General features: G+C 41.4%; 1 protein-coding gene across 1 annotated transcript in view; it reads right to left on the bottom strand.

The window, feature by feature from the left end:
* Positions 1-24,780, bottom strand: part of LOC131979796 (disabled homolog 1-like) — an 86,925-nt gene extending 62,145 nt beyond the window's left edge. The window contains exons 1-2 of the mRNA XM_059343827.1: positions 24,579-24,780; positions 3,926-4,004 (exon numbers count right to left, since the gene is read on the bottom strand). The gene's annotated coding sequence lies outside the window, so the exon portion shown is untranslated. The remainder of the gene's footprint in view (positions 1-3,925; positions 4,005-24,578) is intronic.
* Between the last annotated feature and the right edge of the window lie 496 nt (positions 24,781-25,276).

The following is a 25,276-nucleotide window of genomic DNA, read 5'->3' as shown; positions in this document are numbered from 1 at the left end:
TTCAGTTTATTGTTCATTTTAAGGCCTGGTACAACTAAAGGTATATTTGCTTGGATAAGTATAATGATAACAACAAAAATAGCTCATCAAAGTTTAATTTAAGCGCTGATATCTGGACATTTTCTATGGTTTTCTTGATAATGATTTTGGTTATTATCTAGAAAACCATGAAAAATGTCTGGATACCAGCTCTTAAATTAAGCTCTTATGACCTTTTTTTGTTGGTATCATTCTATTTGTCCAAACAAATGTACCTTTAGTTGAAACAGGCATTAAAATGAACAAGAAATTGAAGTAAAAGCGTGGTCTTATAATTTTTTCCATGTATGAATCATAAGAGGAAGAGATATGATGTATTCCTCTATATATATTTTACCCAAATAAATGTCAGTTTATGTGTGGGAAAATGCGTGTGTACGTTTTTTGTGTCTTATACATTCATGTAGAAATAATCTGGCACATACCAACCATAAAACAACAAACTGTTGTTGTTTTAACACTTTGATTTTGCTGGATGTTCTTATCCAAATAAAGGATTTCCCAAGATTTCAAACTATTCCTTTAAACTACACATCTGACACTTCTCCAGCTTCTAGTTTGAGTCTTTGCTTGTAACACATTCGGTAGCCACCACGCTCCCGTTGCACTCTCAACTTCAGATGCACCTGTCATGTTGATTACACCCCCAACAGAGCATATGCATCATTCAGCATCCCACACACACCGCTATCTGAGCAATCTTCCTTTTTTTGTTCGACTGAGGCGACCGTGCTCACCTCTGACCTGCCTCTGCCAGGGGCCACGTCTTCATTAATGAGTAGACTGGATGTGATAAAGCCACCAGCAAAATGAGAACTCAGACACAATCTTGCACGCTCATTAAAAACTACTTTTATGAAAGATTTAGGCCACTCCAGCAATCGTGTGTCTAATGCTGAAACTCTACATTGATGTCGGCGTAACCCCCTGTTCGTTAGATGCATTATCTCTGAGCACTTGGGAAATCTTTAGGGAGTTCAAGTTGAGGTAATGCCAGTGCAATATGAAGGGAAACAACAAATGTGATAACGCACCAGGCTTTCAGCGAGACAAAAGGCAAGAGGTAACACGGAGGCAAATGGGCGAGACAACCCCAAGGATTTCAGGAGTGCAAAACAACAACCAGCCCAAATGTTGCTCCTGCTTTGTTGTAATTGTGCCGAGATAACATGAAAAATAAATAACCAAACCACTTTCACCATTTTACAATAATTGCAAAAGGGGAAAAGGCATTATGGTCTTAATCGGATAAGATATAGCTCACATATCCACCCGCTGCTTTTGCTGTCAGGAGCTAAATTAAGTGTCTTGATTCCACTGGGAGACCCAACAAAGAAGCCCTTACTGGAGAAGTTAATGCTCTCTAGTGTTTTGTTCAGCTCCATCTTAAGCCCCACAACTCACACTGGGCTGCAGAAAACTGTCTTGGGATAACAACTGGAAATTGCACTGTATGTGTGCATGTGTGTGTGTGCAACACATGTGTCCTACAATCGAGCCAGTGAGTGCAGCTTAGGATCTGTTGCAGAACATCCTCTGTAAGGAGATTACTATAGGCAGTTTGGCCGATTGGCAGAAGTCGAAGATGAACTTTGGCACCGATGCCAAAACGCTAACGCCGACCTTTGCTTACATCCCGCCGAGCCGCAACATAAACATGACTCGCGGTCGCTTGAGCCAATAAGATGTAGGCGAGCTTCGTTATTTCACCAGCAGCTTGTTTTTATAGCTGCTAGCTGTTTTCTTGCTGCTTTTCAACAGTAATAGTCAAGGCCATTCTCCATCGAGGCCTGCTCTTACATGAGCACTCAAGCAGAAAACACGGGGCATCATGACAGACATATGGTCCAGTACTGAATTGTGCAGTTGAACTGGTCAAGTTGGCTCAGATTCAGCTTTACCCAAGGGGGATTTGATTTCTTAAGAGGTTAAAATGATTGACAATCAAAGAAAGGAAGGGTTAAACACTTCACTAGTCATGCAGATGGTAATTCAGTGGTTCACCATCAGCAGCGGCAATTACAGGATCTTTTAAAAATGTCTTGGCATGGGTGGGACCAAGAACCAGTCAAGTGGGGCCCATGGTAAAACAGGACATCCTATCAGAAATAAATGCAGTGTTGACAATTGTGGGCTGTGATCTCATACAGGTGGTATGACATTGCCATCCCAACTTGTCAGATATGAAGGTTTTCTCATGGCCATTTAAAAAATGAATATCCATGTTCACAGGAAACAATGCCTTGAGGTTTGGGTAAAAGAACAGGGTTGGGCTTAACAACAAGTACTTCTGCAATTAACTCCTGGACACAGTAACACAGGTTCACTCCAAATAACACTGAGTCCCAGTTTCACACGAGACACAAACACTGGGTCAAAGTCTGGGGTTTGTTTGACCCATCCATCGCCCCTCCCATTCATCCTCAACGGACCTTTGCGCTCTTTATACAGGCCTAACATCTGTTACTCTAAGTGTCTAATATTGCCACGGATGGGTTTACAGTTAATGGGAAGCCTGGTGCGTCTTTCACAGACGATAAAGGGTTGCTTTGTGTGCCCTTTTCAGACACTGAGGGCCTTGACATAGCGTATCTGACGATTTGGGAGTGAGTCCGGGCTGGAATTACATAATAAGTGGCACTGCACAAGACCTGGAATAACCCCTGGTACTGTTGTCCAATGGCGTTTTGGGGGGGGCAATCGTATTTCAGTAAGGGCCAGTGCCACCCATGCCCTCCCCCTCATATGCCCCTGCACGTTAGTCTTACAAGCAAGTATTTGCAAAGCATACCTCCTATTTTTTCCCCCACTTTTATTACGAAACCAGACCTCAAATAACATGAAAGAGCCAATGTGGATAAATATATAGATATTTAGAAACCAAAAATCCTCACAGACTATAAAAAGTTGAATTCAAGTGCATTCCATGTAAAACCAGCCAAACACTGGCCTATGATATCCATCCATCTCTCATCAGGAAAATCCAAATGTGGGCGCAACTGCACGACCTGACGCAATGTAGACGCCCCCCCGCCCCTAAACAGTCCCACAATTAGCGCTGGCGGGAGTGTTTCTATCCCCACAGTGACACATGAGCGTGAATGAAGACCACAGGACTCACTCCTCTACAGGCCTATGCGCTTGTTGGAGGCAGACTTGGGCTCAGCGCTGCCGGTCAGCCCGGTGCCGCTGCGCTGCATGCGCGCTCCCATCCAGCCCTCCATCCATCCATCCATCCATCCACAGGTACTCATCCCCCCTTCAATGCAGCCCGCTGAGCATTTTCTAACCGTTTCTGAGCAGCGATCAATACATTTATGAACATATGCGTCATCATTCACTCATTCACTCAGCATCAGAGCCGGTTAACACGCAGTCGTTTGAAGATGACTTACTGCTGTTGCAGCAGGACATTTGAATATTTGTGGAGGGAGGGGGGGCAGAGACGTGGCTGGAACAGCTTTTCCTCATACTTGACATCCTATAAAGCAACATAACCTACATGTGAAAGTCACGCATCGAAATCATTTCCAAACCACATTTCCAAATTTGTGCGCAATTCAATATGGGACAGCAGGTTATTTGACAGGCGACCGGCGTTTGCGCTTTAAAGGACTCCACATTCACATCCACCGAGCAGCATCGATGATCCTCCACACGAGCTCATCTCTCATCTCATTTGTTTCATTTTCATCACATATGTGACTGTTTCTCAGTCATCCATAGCGCAACTGTTCCGCAACCCATTTCCATTCAGCGGCCAACGCATCCTATCCATAAATCTTGACATGTCGCGGAGCTGCCTCGCATCCTTAAACAGCTCTACACTTTCACAGTTTAAAACACTCCCGTTAATAGAGAAGCTCAGAACTGAGATGCCACTCACCTTTTCTCAGCGGATGCTTCTCTGGAGTGTCCCATTTATGCGTTTTAATCCACATCTGTGTCCCCTTCATTTGAGCGCTCTATTTTCCCCCCAATGAGAGAGAGAGAGAGGAAGAGAGAGAGAGAGAGGGAGAGAGGGTGTTTAAGAAAATCCATTTGTTAATTCCATTTCCCGGACACACAAGGTGAAATCACATTGCCTCGCTTTTTACATGTTCAAAATTCTTCCACAATTCTAAGATCCCGTAAAGCTCTATCTTCTTTTCTTTTTTTTCTCTCTCTCTCTCTCCCCTCTCTCCAGCTCTGAAGTTGCCTGGTTACCCCTGTTTCTCATTCAAGGAGGCTGAGGGCTGCATACAGCGGCCAATCATAGCAGCAGCCGGAGAGATTAACTATTTCTTGGCTCCACTATTCTAGACTCGGGCGAAAATGAGGAGAGTGGGCGGGGAAAGTGGGCCCCCGGTGACAGAAAAAAAAAATTAAAATGCACGGAGAATAATGTAGAGAGAGAGGGGGGATCCGTTGGAGGGAGAATGTGTGGAGGGAGAGGGGGGAGGGGACGGAGGGGATTAAACATTTTTTGAAAAATAAAGGATTGGGAACTAGAGGAGGAGGGACCAGTTGCCACTTCTCACCACAACAAAGATGTAAGTGAGTGATATTCATTCCAGCTTCGCGGGATGTTACGCAAACTGCGGTGGAACCGTTCCTTCTACTTCAGTGGACAATACAAAAGAACCCGTCTCATTTTTTAAAATCCCCAAATAGCAATCCATCAGGGTAATTGATCGGCCCCCTTTAACCAGCCATCCGTCAAGCTCTCCTGCCTCTTCCCTCACCCCCCATCCCACTCCGGCCCCCTCATCATAGGCCGTATTGATTTCAATTTCCCCCCTCCAGCCAGGGGTGAAAGGTGTAGGGGAGCGAGCCAGCTTCAATCACTGGTACACGGCACGTGGGGGCATAATGACCCCCCACCTAGAGTGGGCTACTACATCCAGGTCAAGCCCCCCCCCCCCTTCTTTACGCACACACACCTACTGTATGGCGGCCTTGACCTTTGTGTACGGCTGCAGCCTGCACACCAGTGGCTTCAGACTGGCCCCCACGGGGTGCTGTACAGAAGTGCTGGTGCATTATGGGGGAACAGTTGGGGGTCCTGACAGCGTGACAACAAGCTCCTCAAAGAGACAGCACCCAGTAGGAGGCGGGGGTGGGGGTGGGGGGTGGCCCATGTGTAGTGGGGGCGTGCACGAGACTGTCTGGGACATTCCTGCAGATAAAAGTAGCCATGAAATATTTTTTGTTCCCTCTTAAACGTCAATAATTTAGTTGTTTAAAAGCAGTTATTTCATACTAGATTACAAAAAGATGTCAGTCATGTCGGATTCATGCTTTGGTGTGAAAAGATCTCACAGACTATTAAAAAAAAGAAGAAGTTTCTTTTCATTTTTTATATTGTGTTGCAGCCGCTGAGTGTGATTGATGCATCGCTGGCTTTCTCTCTCCATCCCACAGATTACAAATGAAAACAACAGTGTTGGGGTCCCCCCTCCCCCCACTGCCGGACGAGAGCTGTGTGTGTGTGTGTGTGTGGGTGTATAGTTGCAACACACACACACACACACACACACTGGCAGAATTACACACACTCGCACGTACACTTAGCGGTTGATTGACGTGTAGCTCTTGGCTTGAGCACAGCTTAATCCCGCTGCTTTCACAGATGGACTCAGTCTTCCTCTTTTTGTCTGGTGTCACCAGCATGTTATACATTTATACACACACACACACACACACACACACACACACACACACACACACTGTACAGTGCCATGTACTTTTGTTTACTAGGGAGGCTGCTGTGTGGGTTCTAATCCCCTCTGTAACCCGCCCTCCCTTTAGCGGCCACCCCTGCTACTGTGCACAAACACACACACAAACACACATACACATGCACACAGGCATCTACTCTTTGGTCATTAAAAAAACAAAGGAGGTCAGTATCAGGCAGCTGGGTCCTGTGAAGCAAGAGTTAATCCTCATTTTCAAGGCCCACAGACAAAAAGAAGCCTCACAGATGAAATGTTTCATGAGTTACACATGAACACATTGCTGCTGTGCCACCTTGTTCATCCATCCATCCACCTTTAACATTAACAGTGTTGTGTTGTGTTGTGGTTCAGGCTCTTCATAGGTTGCCACGGTGCGTTATTAGCACGAATCAAGCGAGGGGGAGATTAGACTTTTCTCCTCCTCCCTAATCGTATTCCACTTCTGCAAAGGCTTTGATTTCCATGTAGATGGAGCTGTGTTGATAACGGCGGGGAACTGCCCGGAGAAATGAGGCAGAGCGATAAGATAAGGCGAGCAGATCCACATCCAGACAAAAAAGACAAAGAGGAGAGTCATCACCCCACATGGCGGTTAATCTCCATTCAATCCAGAGATTATCGGAGTCAAAATTCTCATCGCAGCACCCTGGTGAATGATTAGTCATCTCCCAAGGGAGAGGTGGTTAACTGGAGCCCCCCCCTCCTCTGCAAAACCTTGGAGTGAAAGCTGATCAATAACTAGTTCCTGGTTACAATGACAGAGTAGCAGCTTTGGGATCACAACACATGTTCTCCAGTGTCAGAAAACATGCTTACTGCACACAGTGATGCTGATTTGCAACAGTGTTTGCTTGCTAAAGACTTGACCACTGATTAGGCCATTCAGCTGGATTGTTGACACAAGAAAACAGCCACAGAAGGAGCGTGTTCTCCAGGAGAGAGGGCTGTTTTCTCAGTATTGTGCTACATTGAGTTCTATGCTAATGGACTGTTTTAATCAAGTCTAATCATGTTGTCGTATCAGCGTGCCAGCGATCAGTATTCAGAGAGCGACAGCGGCGAGAAGCCTGACATCGATAAATGACACGTGACCCTTGACCCCGGCTGCTGAAAAGTTCCTCTCCTTTTATCAGTCTCATCCAGGCCTCTTCATTTCCTGTAGCATGGCTAATCATAATGTACTCAGACACCTGCAGGTCTGGAGGCCATACTCCTCAGGGGACAGAGCGCTGAGCACCTGTGGTAAAGTAATACACCTCACTTTTTACCGAGGGAGATAAGCGACTTGTTCGAGCTACACCGTCACGTGTAGATGATTGACACATGAGTGCTGAGGAACAGTAAGTGTGCACAATAAACCTGCAGTAATCAATGTTTTTATACTAACAGTGCATCAAATAACCATGTTTGATGAGAAAGGGGATTACAGGAAACAGGTAATTATCACGACTTCAGTTCTCCGAGTCATGTGTTCCCACCAAATGGGAATTGCGCGGTGCAATTACATGCAAAATCAACGCAAAGGCAAGAGGGGTTGCAGGTTTCTGAACATATGTAGTTCTGATGCTCAGACGGGTTTTCAAACATGTGTGTGCATTGTGCCGTGCGCTCAGCTTTGTGTGTGCTGCTCTCTGCCATTGTTGTGTCTTGTCTGAGTCTAAAACCCACAACAGCAGCTCATTAATCTCATGTATCCCGACCAGCTGTCTTGTCAAGGTCATAAAAGGTCTGGAGAAAATCTTGCTCATAAAACACGAGATAATCAGACCATGGAAGCTGGGATGCAGATTCTTCTTTTTAAAACACTCACTCAAAAAATAGGACCTCTGCTCACTACTGACCTTGGATTTTTTTGAATGTGCCTGAATGTCACAATAGTTTTTTCAAAAAAACATCAGCAGTAAACTGTGACGTCTGCAAAGTGTAACTAAGTACATTTACTCAAGAACTGTACTTTAGTACAATTTTGAGGTGCTTGTATTTTAATTGAGCATTTCCATTTTATGTAACTTTATACTTCTACTCCACTACATTTTGAGGTAAATATTGTACTTTTTACTCCACTACATTTAGCTGACATCTTTAGTTACTTTTCAGGAGATTTAACATAAAAAACATGATACATTTTAAGTGATTATGCATATTTTCTTGTAATTAAACTACATAACAGTATATTAAGTAGTCTGATGACATACTGTAACATTAAAGATGCTGTTGTACTGCAGATCTTTAAAAAAAAAATGAAGACATTCTGACCTGACAGCCATGACAAAGTACATTTACTTAAGTACTGTACTTAAGTTCAGTTTTGAGGTAGTTGTACTTTACTTGAGTATTTCCATTTTATGTAACTTTATACTTAAACTCTACTACATTTTGAAGTAAATATTGTACTTTTTACTCCACTACATTTAGCTGACATCTTTAGTTACTTTTCAGGAGATTTAACATAAAAAACATGATACATTTAAAGTGATTATGCATATTTTCTTGTAATTAAACTACATAACAGTATATTAAGTAGTCTGATGACATACTGTAACATTGAAGATGCTGTTGTACTGCAGATCTTTTTTTTTAACTGGAGACATTCTGACCTGACAGCCACGACTAAGTACATTTACTCAAGTACTGCACTTTAGTACAATTTTGAGGTACTTGTATTTTAATTGAGCATTTCCATTTTATGTAACTTTATACTTCTACTCCACTACATTTTGAGGTAAATATTGTACTTTTTACTCCACTACATTTAGCTGACAGCTTTAGTTACTTTTCAGGAGATTTAACATAAAAAAAAGATCAATTTAAAATGATTCATGAAAATATATTAAGTTAGAATGAGCCCTCTATTTACAAAACTTAAACACTGCTTATATAAATCTAAATGGGTCCATTCTTTTACTTTTGATACTTTAAGTACATTTTGATGCTGATACTTTTGTACTTTTACTTCAGTAAGTTTTGAATGCAGGACTTTTACTTGTAGTGGAGTAATTTCACAGTGTGGTATTAGTACTTTTACTTAAGTTAGATATCTGAAAACTTCTTCCACCACTGGCCAAGTGTAAATGCACCATTCCTATAAAGCTACATACAAAATGTCAACTTTGCACTCCAACAGTTTAAAATGATTGTGTAGGATTGATTCACTCAGTCGAACCTCAGCATCGACGACACACACAGTGGAAGCTTAAGCTCAGGGTGTGACTGTTTATTAACTGCTGATATTTAATCATAATAACAGGAAATAAAACAGATGGACAATGACAGGTGCCAGTTTTAATTTTGGGAGAAAAAAGGAAATGGATTTCTCTCCATCTGCTGAGCTGGCATTCTTAATTAGAAGCGCTAACACAATGTGGTTACATTGCATCTGTACACTATTTGGGTACAGGATAGCGTACAGACATCTTCTGCCAGTTATTTGTGGTCTGAACATCTTGATTATTGTCTGTTGTGGAAATTTGGCAAACTCCACCGACCATTTGCATCTTTTTAGATCCTGCATTCATGCTACATTCTTATCGTTTGATGACGCTATATGAGCCCACATGCAGATTTCCATAATATTAAGTTAGCAACAAAGAGTTTTTAACTGGTTATGAAACAGCCTCAGTTTAATATTGATGCCTCTATATGACCTACATAAAATAATGAGACCATCAGCGTGAACATAGCCATTTTCTATATACTAATTTTTAATGCCTGTCCCCGGGTTAGATTCCCTGCAAAACCAGACAAAACAAAACAGCACGCAGACCTGAAGAGCCTGTGTTTGTATGTTCCTAAGATTTTGACAGTGAGTTGCACGTTAGCCAGTTAATTTTGATGTTTTTGTTTTGTAGTTATGGCTGATACTGGGACAGGAACGGCCAAGAGAAAAAGAGAAGAATTGACTAAAGAACAAAAACAGCTTAAAGGGACAGTGATAAAGCACAGCTGAAAACACAAGTCAACCTTGGTCGGTCATTCAACAGATGGAGAAGATTGCAGGATTTGAAAGAATTCAAGACTGATCCTGACTTGGGCCTCTTCATCCTGGACAGATATGTATTATGCCCTTAGTTGTAAAATGTCAAAGTTTACTTTGTTTCGAGATCTTCATATTACAGTTATTTATCGTGGAAAGCCAAAAAACTTTATGCATCTGCCCCCTGGTTCAGATCCACTCTAACATTTAATGGCTTCTTTCTCGGCTCATGCAACACACTTTCATCAAGTTTCATGAAAACTGGACTATTTTTTTCCAGAGAAACCTTGCTGACAGACAAACCACTGTAAAAACACAACCTCTTAACCTTCTTTCACTTGTGTCCAAAACAAATGCATGTGCTAACCAGATCAAGATATTTACTAGACGGTGATGGTGCTCATGGAAACATGACCGTTATGACCACATGGGTCGCCAAAATCAACACAAAACGAGAGTTAGAGTTAAGCCAAATAATTTTAGCAATGTAAAAGATTTCTGAATTAAATTTTAGGTCAACTCTAAGTCTGTGCAGTCCTTTTGCTGTTAACTAGTGTTTGTAACTAGCTATCAGCTTCAAGCTAGCTATCAGCAGCAACGTGTCAATGAAGTTATATAAAACGTTATATATAAAGTTATATAGATATAAAAAAGGACGTTGACCCTTTCACACTGTATCTTCACTTAATGACAGTTTATTTGAACGTTTTGTTCAGTAAAAATGTCTTGTTCAGCGTTTGGTTGGACTAACAGACGCTCCAAGGAGTCGCTGTTCAGTTTTCTGAGGTTTTAGTTTTTTTGCTAGCCAAAACTAACATCCCAGTTAATGCTCCAGTTAATGCTAACATGAATTAGCAGCAGCTTCTCTCAGTCAGGTTGAGGTGTAGAGAGGCTGTAGTCAGTGATCAGATCCCTCTCGCTCCTCCACAGTCCAAATATGGTCTGCTTCCTGTATCGGAAACAAGATGGCAACGCAAGATGGCGAAGAGTGTAACGATGAACTCGATGCTTCCAACGGGTCACAAAGCAATGGGTGACGTCACGTTGACTACGTCCATTATTTATATACAGTCTATGATTGTGACTCAAGTATCGGGATAAAATCGTATCGTGGGGCCTCTGCTGATTCACACCTCTAATGCTAACATATAACTTATGTCATTTTTTCTGAAAAATAATCTCATCCAAAGATGTTTTTAATCACTTATCTGGTAAATTGACAAACAGGCCCATCACTCATCTCCTGGTGATGTAAGTCTGAATAATCTGCTACACATGTGAAAACAGTGATGTGGCACTGTCTTTGCCCAATCAGCAACTCTAAGCACACAGCAGCTTCTCCGGGTACCATGGAAACGCATGACTCCCCGCTCATGTCCGGTTTGTCAAAGAGGCCCTTTATTCCAGCGAGTGCACTGAGTATTTAGGAACCCCGTCACACACACACAAGCACGTATTGTACGCGCTCTTTCCACCCACACATCGCTGTGATCAAATTGTCACAGGGGCCCGATGACAAAGACAATGTGACAGTATGTGATTTATTGTGTCAGAAAAGAAAGTAAAAGAGGGTAATTGAGGGGTAAGTGGAGGAAACAAAGTTTGCAGGTGTCAGCGTAACTTTGTGTGCCATGATGAATTTATTCATGGGTGGGTGACGCTGCCAAGTCAAGGACAAACACCATATAATTACCCCATAAATTTAGGAAGTGATTAATTCTAAATTCTGGCTATTTAATTAAAATATGCAAATAGACAGACGCCGTCGTAACATGTGACACACTTAGTAACAAAGTTTGATGGGAGTTCAGTCACTTCCTGGCGGCCTAAAATAAGAGTCTATAGGACCACACACACACACACACACACACACACACACACACACACTACATCTGTCTCCATTGCACATTTGCACCATTGCGCATCACTGATTTACTGAGCACATTTGGGTCCAACAGTGGTGACTCAAGCAAGCTGACTCCTTCAAAGCAGAAGAAGAGTTGGAGAGCCATTAGAGATATAATTGGATTTCATTTCAACCATGTGAGTGGAAAAAAGACTTGTCACCACCCTGGAGAAAATAGAGGCAAAAAATACAATCATTGTATTTACTGCACTGCATTGAGGGGTGTGTTTGTGTATATGTACAGATGCATTTCACACCGCACGCCTCTGTGTATGTGTGTGTGTGTGTGTGTGTGTGTGTGTTTTCAGTGTGGGGTGTGGGTGTGTGTGGCAAATCTCAATGCACAAAATCCCCAGACACACACACACAGACACACAGAGACACACACACACACACACACACACACACACACACAAAAGTGTCAAATGAATCCAGCGAAAGAGAGAGAAATGGGTTTCCCTGATGCTCTGTAAAGCGATGCATCAGAGAGGGCCAAATTGAAGACAGTAAATGCAGGACAGGAGGGAACCGCAGCTTCAGCCATGCCTCTCCACTTTCGGAAATAAAGCCTCACAAATTGTATATCATGTCTGTCACTGCTGCACAGAAAAACATCCATCCTGACAAGATCTTCAGTGTGTGGAGCCCCAAAACTGACAAAAAAGGCATTCAGATATGCACTTAAAGATACAGAACATGATGTTGTGAGGATAGAAACACTGTCGAGGTAGTGGTAGCATTTCTAGCATGCAGTGAGCTTGCAGACTATAAAGCTTTAGCTATTCATTCATAATCTTTAACTGCTTATTTCACTCAGGTCGCGGGGGGCTGGAGCTGATTCCAGCTGGCATTGGGTGAGAGGCTGGGTACACCCTGGACACTCTCATTCACTCCTACGGGCAATTTAGAGTCACCAATTAAACCTAAGCTGCATGTTTTTGGGCTGTGGGAGGAAGCCGGAGGACCCGTAGAGAACCCACGCTGAATCAAGGAGAACATGCAAACTCCACACAGAAGAGCTGCAGGCTGGAGTCGGACCAGCGACTGTCTTGCTGTTAGAAAACCGTGCAAACCACTACACCAGTGATTCCCAACCGAGGGGGCCCGACTCCCCCAGGGGGGCGCCAAAGATCCACAGGGGGTCGTGAAGCCCTCTTGATTTTGAGGGATGTAATAAATATAATGTGTTAAATATAGACGAGTCAGCATTTAATTCATTAGTGGGACAAAAACAACTAAATAAGGGCTACATTAAACTTTTTTTAAACTAAACTTCTATTTATTTAAATAGAAAAATCACAATAGAAAAGTTTAAAAATAGGCTATATCGCGAGAATAAGGACATGTGTAACATCCCTCCTGCAGTATACACAGGTAACCTCACCTAGCGGTAACCTCACCTAGCGGTAACCTCACCTAGTGGTAACCTCATAGTGGTAACCTCATAGTGGTAACCTCACCTAGCAACAGAAACACAGAGTTAATGGAAAAATGGTGAAGCGTCAGGGAAACGAGAATGCTGAATATCTCAAAAAGAAAAAGAGAGGGTACCATGAAAGTTACACTGAGTTCGGCACAAGAAAAAGGTTGGGAACCACTGCACTACACCACCGAGTACCTATTGTTCAAGTTGGTGTTGGAATTAACACCTCCTCATACCTAAATGACAGAATAGGTGGTTTGCCAATAGTTAATAAAGTGGGAATCAGTGACATTTCCATCAACTGGTTTAGAGCGAATAAACAAAGCTGCATAAATGTACTTTCACCAGAAGATGGCAGAGTAATGTATTGCTGTAGGCTAATGCGTCAGTAAACAGTAGAAGAAGAGATTGAGCGAGAGAGAAAAAATTTAAATTAGAATTAGAACAGTCTTTATTATTATTGCACAGTGTATAACACAATTATGGATGCTCAACCCAATCAGTGCTTAGCACATTAAAAAAGAGATAGACAAGATAAAAGACATGTAATAAAGAAATATAAACATGAAAATACTGTAGTATTTATTTATAATAACTAATAAATAAGTGATAAGTTTTGCACAGCAATGAGTGGCAGTATGAAATATGATTTATTGAACAGTGTGTGGGAGGAAAGGGAGTCTGTGGGGTTGGGGGGGTTGGACTGTGTGTGTTTATGGTTGTGAGGCTTTGGGAAAGAAATAATAAAATAATAATAAGAGTTTGCTATCGGACAACTTTGGCCACCCATGAGAAAAAAATATTTCTTTAGGAATTAGATTCAATTGGGCAACTTATAATTGTTCTTTCATGTCAGAGCGGAAACAGCTGATCAGTCAGGAGGTACATTTTTACTACATCAGAAACTTCTTCGGAAAAAGCGTTTCCATCTCCGGTTTAACGCGTTAACTATTTTTCGACGAAAACCACCTCTAGTGAGCTTAAAAACTTTTGTGCTCATTTTTTAATTTTTATTAAATTTTGGTGTTTCCATCAACCTTTCCTCATGCGAATCTTCAAAATGTGCATCAAAATTTGTTGATGGAAACACGACTAATGACTCTCAGAACTACATATATGACTATTTCATTTAATGTTAAGGCAAAATAAGTCAACATTGTCTTTTTTGTTTTTTTAACGTGATGGTAGTCTAGTAGAATATTAAGAACAGGAAACACTTCTAGTATTCATGCATTATTCTAAGATCATAACCCACTGTGCACATATCTCAATTGCTCTATTGAAGTTACACACACACCCACATACAAATCCAAGGCCAAACACTGAACTACAGGTGCATCTAAGTGAATTAGAATATCATAGACAAGTTTATTTTCAGTCAGTAATTCAATTCAAAAAGTAGAAATAACACATTATATAGATCCATTACACACAGAATGAAACATTTCATGTCTTAATTTATTTAATTCCTTCTAATTATAATGGTCATCGCTTACATTAAATGAAGACCTAAAATTCAGTGTCTTAAAAAAATGTGATATTACAAAATAACAATTTTTAAAAGTATGTTTAATATGAAAATGTTGGCCTCTGAAAAGAATGTCCATCTATATGACTCAATACTTGGTTGGGGCTTTTTGACTTGAACTACTGTAAATTTACTTTTCCATCATATTCTAACTTATTGAGATGCACCTGTAAACATTTATGGACATGCCCATCTCATTATCATAAATGCATGAGGTAAACTGGAAATGTTGGACATAACTAGGAAAATAGTAAAATAAAAAAGGGGAAGAATGAAGAGTTTAAATATAAAATATGATGTAAAAAATGCATGTACTTCACAATTCTTTTAACATTTCATTTGAATTATTTAACTCACAATATTACTTATTCATGTGTTCATATATATTTCTGACTTGTCTGATAATCTTTTACATCGTTTTGTAAGTTTCAGGGCTTCCATATCAGTGTAGCACAGTTGTGTCGTGGAGACTATTCCACTTGTTTCCGATGCAAATCACCTTGTTTGAAAAGTATTTTGTGACTATGTTGACATTAAGGCAGCAGTCAGCCATATTTTAAAACATTAACATTTTTGAATCGGGTGAAGGAGCTTTGTAAACAAGTCAGATTTTCTCATTCCTTGCCGCATGCTTTCGTTTTTTCGAAAACAAGATGTTAAGACTCAATCCTAGATAAATGACGAGCCGAGATGCACCCAGATGCCGGTCTTTTAGGAACGCGTCAGAGAAGTGGAGCTCCGCACGGGGAGTGGAGGCGAGGAGGAGAAGAGGAAGCCTGGGAGCATTTGATTTTCCATCAAGAGCATTCCAGTGCCTTCAGACCTCCCCTTCACAGCCCTGACAGGCACACCTACATACACATCTTCGCATCATCACACTCCTGTGCACATGCAGACAGATGGGTGCAGCTGCTGCACACCTCTCTCTGTCTATCTGACATATATATTTAACCACCCACACGTACTTTACATGACACACACGCACGCAAGATGCAAATTGAGGCACACTGACACACAGGCAGGCTTTTCCACTCACTGCTGCACGTGTGCAGGGCTGCCCCGAGATATTCACCAGAGATTTGGGAGTTTAACTAGTGCGGGGCCCAGATTGCAGGCTTTGACTGTCATTCAGGCAACCTGGTCTCACAGGAATCCGTGAAATAGCGACGGATTTGCTTAACTCAAAATCCGTGGAATAGCCACGGAATCACTCAAATTTCCGTGAAACTGACACGGATTTCGCTACAATGCAAGTTAATGACAGTCATATCCCGTGGCTATTGGTTTGTTCCAAGTCACGTGACTTTCAAGGTCCCAGCGGTCAGAACAAAAAACATGGCGGACAGTTCTCTCATTTTTAGTGAAAAATCAATATTTTGACTTAGTTTCTGCATAAAATTCGATTTTGATCACATTTCTAGCGAGAAATATATGTTTGATTTTCTAAATCTTCACTCAGTGAATGTACATAATCACTTTGTATGTTGGAATAGCCACGGGATATGACTGTCATTAACTTGCATTGTAGCGAAATCCGTGTCAGTTTCACGGAAATTTGAGCGATTCCGTGGCTATTCCACGGATTTTGAGTTAAGTGAAATCCGTGGCTATTTCACGGATTTCTGTGAGACCATGTTGGTGAAACTGACACGGATTTCGCTACAATGCAAGTTAATAACAGTCATATCCCGTGGCTATTCCAACATACAAATTGATTATGTACATTCACTGAGTGAATATTTAGAAAAGAAAACATATATTTCTTGCTAGAAATGTGATCAAAATCCATTTTTATGCAGAAACTAAGTATAAGTATATACTAACTATATTGATTTTTTTCACTAAAACTGTCCGCCATGTTTTTTGTTCTGACCGCCGGGACCTTAAAAGTCACGTGACTTGGAACAAACCAATAGGAAAAAATATCAATGTAATAGCCACGGGATATGAAAAAAATCAATATTTTGACTTAGTTTCTGCATAAAAATGGATTTTGATCACATTTCTAGCGAGAAATATATGTTTTATTTTCTAAATATTCACTCAGTGAATGTACATAATCACTTTGTATGTTGGAATAGCCACGGGATATGACTGTCATTAACTTGCATTGTAGCGAAATCCGTGTCAGTTTCACGGAAATTTGAGTGATTCCTTGGCTATTCCACGGATTTTGAGTTAAGCGAATCCGTGGCTATTTCACGGATTCCTGTGAGACCAGGTTCCATTCAGGAGTCGCCAAAACATTGACTATGGGTTATTTAGAAGCGGCAGGCTGTTTTGGACAAACACAACCTCTACAGAGCCTGCTTCTCTGGGTTTCCCTCTCCTCCCACCGTATTCTCATCTCCATCCTAAATGTGCCAACCTTTGTTTAGAGAGTTTTTATTTGGCAGAATATGAAGCCTGACAATACACAGAAATGATAATAAGGCTCCTCTTCTGATATTTTGAGGCTCTGACCCAGTTTTGATTTGTTCCACGGGGGGCGTTACAGCGATACATCGCTTCAGAACACAACTCTAAATCCTAATAAACAGTGAATCCACTCTATAATTACACCCGAAAACTTTCCCAGCGCAAAAAAAAAAACAAGCGATGTTTGATACTGGGTTGCTGAATTTCATCTGAGCCGGCCAGCCAAGTATGATATTTGCAACCTACTTGGAAAGGGAACGATTGCAGGTATGTGAGGAACGGGTGAGAGAGATGCTACATGAGTGTCTTTGAAGGAGGAGGAGAGAAACAGGATCTGAGGGAAGCGGTGAGTGACAGAAGGAGAGACAAAGGTAGGAGACAACGGGAGTAAAAATGAAAAATAGATAGAGAAAAGAGCCAGATGGAGGTTTGAATATTCTGCTAACTGCCATCCCTCCGCATGTACTGTAGCGTGACGCGAGGCTGTCGCCGTAACCCGCCCGGTGAAGAATGAGGCAGATGCGTAATGGTGTAGGAGAAGAACTCAAATGTCAGTCGGTAATGGGCAGCCTGTTATATTAATCCCAGTCAGGGGCCTCCTTAAGACTCCAACATCCTTGGGGAGGAGTGTCATAAAAAATAACGCAGTAAAGAGAACTGTGTAGCAATGCAGCATGAAAAATGCCCTCCATCTGCAGTGACTCAGCCAGTGAATCCAAGGTAAAGAGGAATATGTTTGCCCTCTCTCTTTCTCCTCTCATCTCCGTGCTCTCTTTCTCTGTCTGTCTCTCCGTCTCGCTCTCCACACACGCTTCACTTCATAGACTCGTGTCCTCACACACACACACACACACACACGCACGCACACGCACGGAAAAGGAGACACTTGCTTCAGCACATTATCAAGGCCTGCTTACATTCATCGGCTGCTGTGTACATACGATTTCAGTCATTGTCCTCAAATAGACATATGAATTCATGCACGCTTGCTCAAACAATCACCACTGTCTTTCCTTTTCTAAATCAAACAGCAGATGCAGGCGTTTTTCTCCTTCTTCTACCCCCTCCAGTTGGCTAATCTGTTAATTCTACATTCCCTGGGTGAAGACAGACAATAAGGACGATGGGCTTCAACGTTAAAACCCCCGGCTATCCGATCTACATGGTGAGACCGTCTATTGTTACGGGGCTTTCTAATGTAAATAGGCAGTGTAAACAACAATCACTACATGCTACTGTCCTAGTTAGATACTACTGTGCACCGCAACACCATTAAGCACAAAGACATATTTATGCATGACTGAGTACACTCGCATTCATACTTTGCAGTAGAGCGTAGTGAGGCCGAGGACAGCACATGCATAAACAAGCTTGAGCTCTCATTTAGATGAGGCTCACAGTGTGGGAAGTTCACTGAATGTCATCAAGTGTCCTGAGCTGCTTTGTGGCGGGATATATTTCCACAATAAAAGCCTCCACTTCTTGAGGGGATGTAAATGTTCTCTTGAAGGTGTGTGAATAAATCTCGGAGTTTATGAAACCACTCAAATTTGATGAGCAGTGAATGGAAGCGGAGCATCACTTCTTCCTCTTTGCCAAGACGTTCTTTTTGCTGAATTTTTTGTTTATTCCCAGAATGTGTTGCCTGTGCATGACTGCACCCCTCCACATGAGAAATTTGCAGCTTTTTGATGTTCAAACTGATGCACCTTTACAGGTACATCTCAAAAAATTGGAATATCATGAAAAAGTTCAATATTTTTGTCAATCACTTCAGAAAGTGAAACTCATACATTACATAGATTCATTACACATAGAGTGAAATATTTCAAGCCTGTATTTCTTGTAATTTTGATGATTCTGGCTTAGAGATACTGAAAACACAAAACTCAGTGTCTCAGAAAATTAGAATATTGTGAAAAAATTCAATATGATGGTCCTGGGTCAGTGGTGGTTTGGGGCCATGTCCTCTGCTGCTGTTGGTCCACTGTGTTTTCTGAAGTCCACAGTCAACATAGCAGCCATCTAGCAGGACATTTTAGAGTCTTCATGCTTCCACAAGCTCTTTGGAGATGCTGCTTTCATTTTCCAGCAGGACTTGGCACCTGCCCACACTGGCAAAGGTACCAAAAGCTGCTTCAATGACCATGGTGTTACTGGGCTGGACTGGCCAGCAAACTCTGCTGACCTCAACCCCATAGGAGTCTATGGGCTGTTGTCAAGAGGAAGGTGAGAGACACCAGATGAGCTGAAGGCTGCTATAAAAGCAACATGGTGCTGTAGGCTGATCTCCTCCATGCCACCAAGTATTAATGCACTAATTCATGATTCAAAAGGAGCCCAACCAAGTATTGATGTATAGAAATGAAGATACTTTTCAGTAGCCTGACATTTGTGTTTAAAATATCCTTTTTTTTTTTTTTTTAATTGATCTTATGTAATATTCTAATTTTCTGAGACAATTTTTGTGTTTTCATTATCTCTAAGCCAGAATCATCAAAATTACAAGAAATACAGGCTTGAAATATTTCACTCTATGTATACGAGTTTCACTTTCTGAAATAATTGACAAAAAATATTGAACTTTTTCACGATATTCTAATTTTCTGAGACGTACCTGTATTTCGAGGAGCGACTTGTTGTTTGCCGGCTCATGTTGCATTGAAAATCAATGCACAAAAGTAGGGATTTTTCCCTTTTTTTAGACTTCTTTTGAAGATGTCATAGGCTTATTTCAGATGCAGTTTCCTTGTTTGAATCTTATCCTCCTTTTGATCAGATCCAGGAAATGACATTTACACGCAACATGGAGCATCCTGGTTATTTATACATGACTTCAACATTATCCAGGTTTCTGATCATCTGTACCAGTTCAGGTGAGGTAATCTCTGTCATTTCTGTACCGATTGAGTTGAGGATAAGCCCAGTTAGCTCACTGACTTCTTAGATTTTGCTGGAATTGGCTTCTTCTTTATCTGATCACCAGTGAGAGCGATGATAGTCTGTCCTCCTACACATCAGCATCAGATACACACTTCTATTTCAGCATCATTGCATCATTTATGAATTATATTTTTTGTTTTACTGACTGACTTTTACATAATTTAAGTTGAGGATGCACTGCAAACATGACATGGAAGATCACAGCAGCCTGGTTTCCTTTGGAGTACTCCAGCTGGCATGTAGACCTTTTTCACAGCAGATATTTTGACTTATCAAATGCCACATTCACATCATGTCTTGATCATATCAAGACAGTAATTATGAGCAGCAGAGTGGAGGGAGAAAAAACACTCATGTCTGCTGCCAAACGGTATTTCAATGAGGAGATATCAGGATTTTCTGACAGCAACTACAAGATTAAAAGAACAGAATCATCAACAAACCTGCGAAAACGTTGGCAAAGGCAGAACTACTGGTAGTTACAATGACTTTTTCAACTGGTTATGTAACAGTCTTAACCCTTTATAGGGCACTCATCGAAGTACGTGCACTGCAAATTATTTGTTTCTTACCAAGATAAAACAACTTAGATTTAAATGTGTTAGATAATTTATCTTGTTGTAAGAGTTAATTTCTTATTTTAGATTTAACAATCTTAATTTAAGAAATCTTGTCAAGTGAAATGATCTGTCCATGCAGCAAGATAATTTCCCTCAAATTTCGTGTTTTTATCTTGTTTTTAGACACCCCTTTTTTGCACTGTGGACATTGAAAATTTCAACCCTAAAGTGTTATTGGACACCAAGTTTGTGTGGACCTTCAGTTTTAAGAGGTTAAATTTACACTTATGTTAAATTACTTTTGAAAAAAGCAGGCATTCAAACTTGCATGAAGCCTTGCCAAGTGTTGTGAGCTTGTAGATTGGCTTTTTTCAAATTTATAGATGTATATATTTAACCCATTATATTTATTTCACCCCTTAAAATGAAGAGGGCTTCATGACCCCCTGTGGATCTTTGGCGCCCCCCTGGGGGGTCGGGCCCCCTCGGTTGGGAATCCCTGTTCTAAAGGGAGTCTGGCAGCTGCAGGCTGTGTGTTTACGGAAACATTACCACTTTTGTCAACAGAGGCCACTGATATTAACACATTATGAAAGTTCCCATTCGTAACTTTAACGTTTTGCACAGTTTGAATTTGGGTTCACTTTTTAAAGCACTGTTGTAAATTTATAGCGGAGAAAAATTAGCTTATTTAGGCTACTTAAATGGTGTGATTTAGGGCTGGGCAATATGGACCAAAAGCAGTGGTGGAATGTAACTAAGTACATTTACTCAAGTACTGTACTTATGTACAATTTTGTGGTACTTGTACTTTACTTGAGTATTTCCATTTTATGTAACTTTATACTTCTATTATACTACATTTTGAGGCAAATATTGTACTTTTTACTCCACTACATTTCAGATGTTTCAGATGTCTGTCAGCTGACAGCTTTAGTTACTTTTGGGGTCCAGATTTAACATTAAAAACATGATAAATATGAAGTTATTAGACATTTGTGTTTGAATAATACCTCATAACAGTACATTAGGTAGTTAAAATGAGCCCTATCTTTACAAAGTTAAGCGCTTACATAAATGCATCAATACAAATTTTGTAATCTGAGTGATATATAATATATGTATCCCGATATTTTTTATTGCAAAGTGAGAGCAAATGTTCAGTCAAAGTCAAAGCCAAATATGACATGTTACAAGTAGTTTTATTGAAACTGTTTATTTAAGTGAACATAAATACTGTATAACAACAGGAGAACCTTTTTTAAATCAAAGCTCCATAAAGTGCTCATTTAAATAAAAAAATATCTTAAAGAAAAATAGCCTATGAAATAAAATAGGCCAATCATATTCTAAAATAAATAAATCTGTATTAGAAAAGAATAACGAATATTACAAAATAACTAAATATGACAAACCCTAATAATGGCAGCATTTATATATATAAACAGCTTGCCTGGAGCAAGGATCACAGCACACATTTTAACTATATTGATACATCCAATATGGGCTAATTCCATATCACATTTAAAAAATATCGATATATTTTTTATATCTTTATATCGCCCAGCCCTAGTGTGACTACAAGGTTAGCAGTGTGAGTCCTCCCAAGTCTTCCCATTCTGCCAGTATTACATAAATGCGGTAATAATAGGAAAAGCACAGGTGTTACTAATAGCATTAACAAGGGCTCTGTTCTAGACACAACAGTGTGACAGTCATTAATTTGATTATTTACTTGTGTTTTTCTAACATTATTACAGAAGAATCAGATCATAACTGCACTGAAATGCACTTGTACACTGCTTTAAAAACAGGGATTAATGGACGGAAAAACATATCAGCTAATGAGTTCTGCTGATGAAGACCATGTGATCAAAGCTATAGAAAGCAGGTAGGCAGACCTTGAGTTGGGATTGAGGTGTCAAATTACAATGTCAAAGGTCAAGAATGAAACTTCATGGTTTCTTATTTGCCAACATGGATGAGAAGTTCTAACAGTGCTGTGGATCAGCTACTTATTTGCTTTAATTGTGCAAGATGCACCGATGTAAACAACGCCACTATTTATATCCGTAACCACTATTTCTGCTTCTGGACCTGTCGTGGAAGATATGTCAGAAATTGTGAATAATCATCAGCTCAGTGAAGTTCACCGCCTTCTCCATGAACTGCGTCTAGATGACTGCAGCTACGGCACTAGACACTTTAAAAAAAAAATTGCAATAATGGATGAAAAGTGAGGCCCGACCAAATTTGGATTTTTTTTAGGCCAATCATGATACGACACTGATTTTAGAGGGTTAAAAATTTAAAAATAACCAAAACTGGCAGCTGATATAGTGAATTTTTGAGCTAGAATGAAAATAGACCATTCTCACAGTCTATAAAACTACAAGCGTTTAAGCCTTTTTTCTGAATGGAGATCAGACGAATCAGGGCTATGCTATGCAGGAGAATCCCGCTGAGATTTCCGAATCTCGCTGATAGGCTTTCGTGACACAGCTTTACATGAATTTCCTCGCTCTTGCTCCAAAAAATCAACATGAATGAGTATAGGAATAGATGTGGGACTCACATAATTTGAGAAGGACGACCCGAATGACGCTAATCCAGTGTCTACTTGTGTCTTTCCATTGACTTTGTATGCAAATGCAACACATAAAAAATGTTCTTCACGTTAACTGTAGATGTACTGTAGCTCACAGGCAACATTTGGTAAAAAATGTTTTTCCAATTTTTAGATCTTGTTGCATTAAACTGTTATTTGCATTTAAAAGCCTGCCTTTCCTAACTAAACACTGGCTTACTTGGGTAGTGGATGCACATGTGTGCACACCTGCAATAAATGCTATGAGACAAATGCAAATAATGTTGTAGTAGAATAAATTATATTCCCCTTCCCCTGACATACTGACACCCTTCCTGACATTAAAATAAACTCACAGTCGTGCACTTCTCTCACACATAAGAACACATGCAAGCGAGTCAGAGAGAGAGAGAGAGAGAGAGAGAGAGAGAGAGAGACAGCATGACAGCTTTCTGCTGTGGCCTCACTCATCCATGGCCTGCTCCGATGCAGATGTGCTCTCTACCTCGTTAACCTCGACCAATGGGAGCTGCCCGCGCGCAGCTGTGCAGCCGACATGCCGCTCTGCCTCACCAGACTGCGGCGCTGGCACGAGGAACCCACTGGCACCAAGTCAACACATACTCACACGCTTGGACACGTGTATGTACACATACAGTACACGCTAGTGCGCACACACACACACACACATGCGACTGGAGAGTGCTCAGACATGACTGTGTTTTTAAACAGGATGCACCTCAGCTGAGACTCGGAGCATCACGCTGCACAGTGTGCCGGCATGTATTACACACAGTCACCTTGTTCAAGGCCAGAAATAAATAGGTAATTTATTGACAGGGGCGGGTTCCCTGACTACATTCAATTACACTTTGCGAGAGGCTTGTAGAAATTTATATCTATTCCTATAATGTTCACGGCGGCTCTGCATCCTGCAGGGCTGCAGCGACTGCTACCGCCCGCTTTACGGTAACCATAGCAACTACTTAGGACTACCAGGGCTTTGAGGGGAGGGAGGTCAAGGGTTGAGTTCTGTTCAGTGGAGAAATCAAATCTGCTCTTTGCCTAGACAGCAGCTCTAAAGATTGATGTCCAGCAGGAGAGGAATCTGTTGAGCGAGTGGCTCCGGGGAGGGTTCAGGCTGCTCTGACCCGGGCTAAAATCTGCTGCCCGTGCCCACTGTGACTGAGTCTCTATCTGACTGATGCAGAGGCTTTCCTGTCTGCTGAATCAAGATGTTTTTATCTGCCCGAATGTCCTGAAACATCAGGAAATGCTGGATTTATTCCAGGGTACTCTCGGTCAATCAGTTTGCAGTCTGTTGATTTGTCTCTTTTTGCCTTTTTCCTCTTTTACATCAAAAGCGAGCCCACAGGTGGTCGCTTACTTTACCGTAGCCATGGCAACTGCCCACGGAAAGCCAGGAGTGTTTGGCAGAGAAGGAGAAGGAAAAAAAAAAAAAACAACAACACTTCACTTACCTTTAGAGGGGCACTCCTTGGACGAGCGTGGGTGGTTTCTCCTTTGCTAAGTGTGTTTTAGGCTCTGTCGGACCTCTGAGTCAGAACAAAATGGACACTGCCCATCAGCCCAGGTGGGCCACATTCATTCCCCTCAAGGCCAGTCCACAGATGGGCTGAGCCAAGAGGGGGTGAGTTGTGGGGGTGGAGGGAACTGGGCACAGTCCTGGCACGGAGGAGCTGAGCCATCTGCCTGTCAGGACTGCTCCATTTCAGACCCCTGCTCTGGCTCTCCGGTGTTCCCACCACAGATGGACAGCCTTCAGAAAGGTGTTAGTCATGCCTGGGCTGCATCACAGTGACACTAGGAGGGCCGCACAGTCGGTCTGGCTATCATTAAAGCAAAGGCTGGGCCAAGAAAGGAGGACGGAGGAGTAAATCTGTTGTATAGAGTATTTGAACAGGTTGAAAGGGGTGAAGGCGCGGAGCAGGGGCCTGTCAGTAACTCGTATTTGCACATTACATTAAGTAAATGCCATGTAGCTAGCAGATATTAACTGTAACAGCCCCCAACCCCTCATCCTACAACCAATACACCCACACAGCACCACCAACTCTCTCTCCTTTTGTCCTCGTTTTTCTTGCTCTTACACCCCTGCCTTCCTGTGTCATTTTCCTTTTCACTTCTGCCTCTTGTGTGTTCCCACGTAAGCACACAC

This window comes from Centropristis striata, chromosome 11, assembly GCF_030273125.1.
Source record: "Centropristis striata isolate RG_2023a ecotype Rhode Island chromosome 11, C.striata_1.0, whole genome shotgun sequence".
Lineage (NCBI taxonomy): Eukaryota > Metazoa > Chordata > Actinopteri > Perciformes > Serranidae > Centropristis > Centropristis striata.
This window is presented reverse-complemented; position numbering and strand designations above follow the sequence as displayed.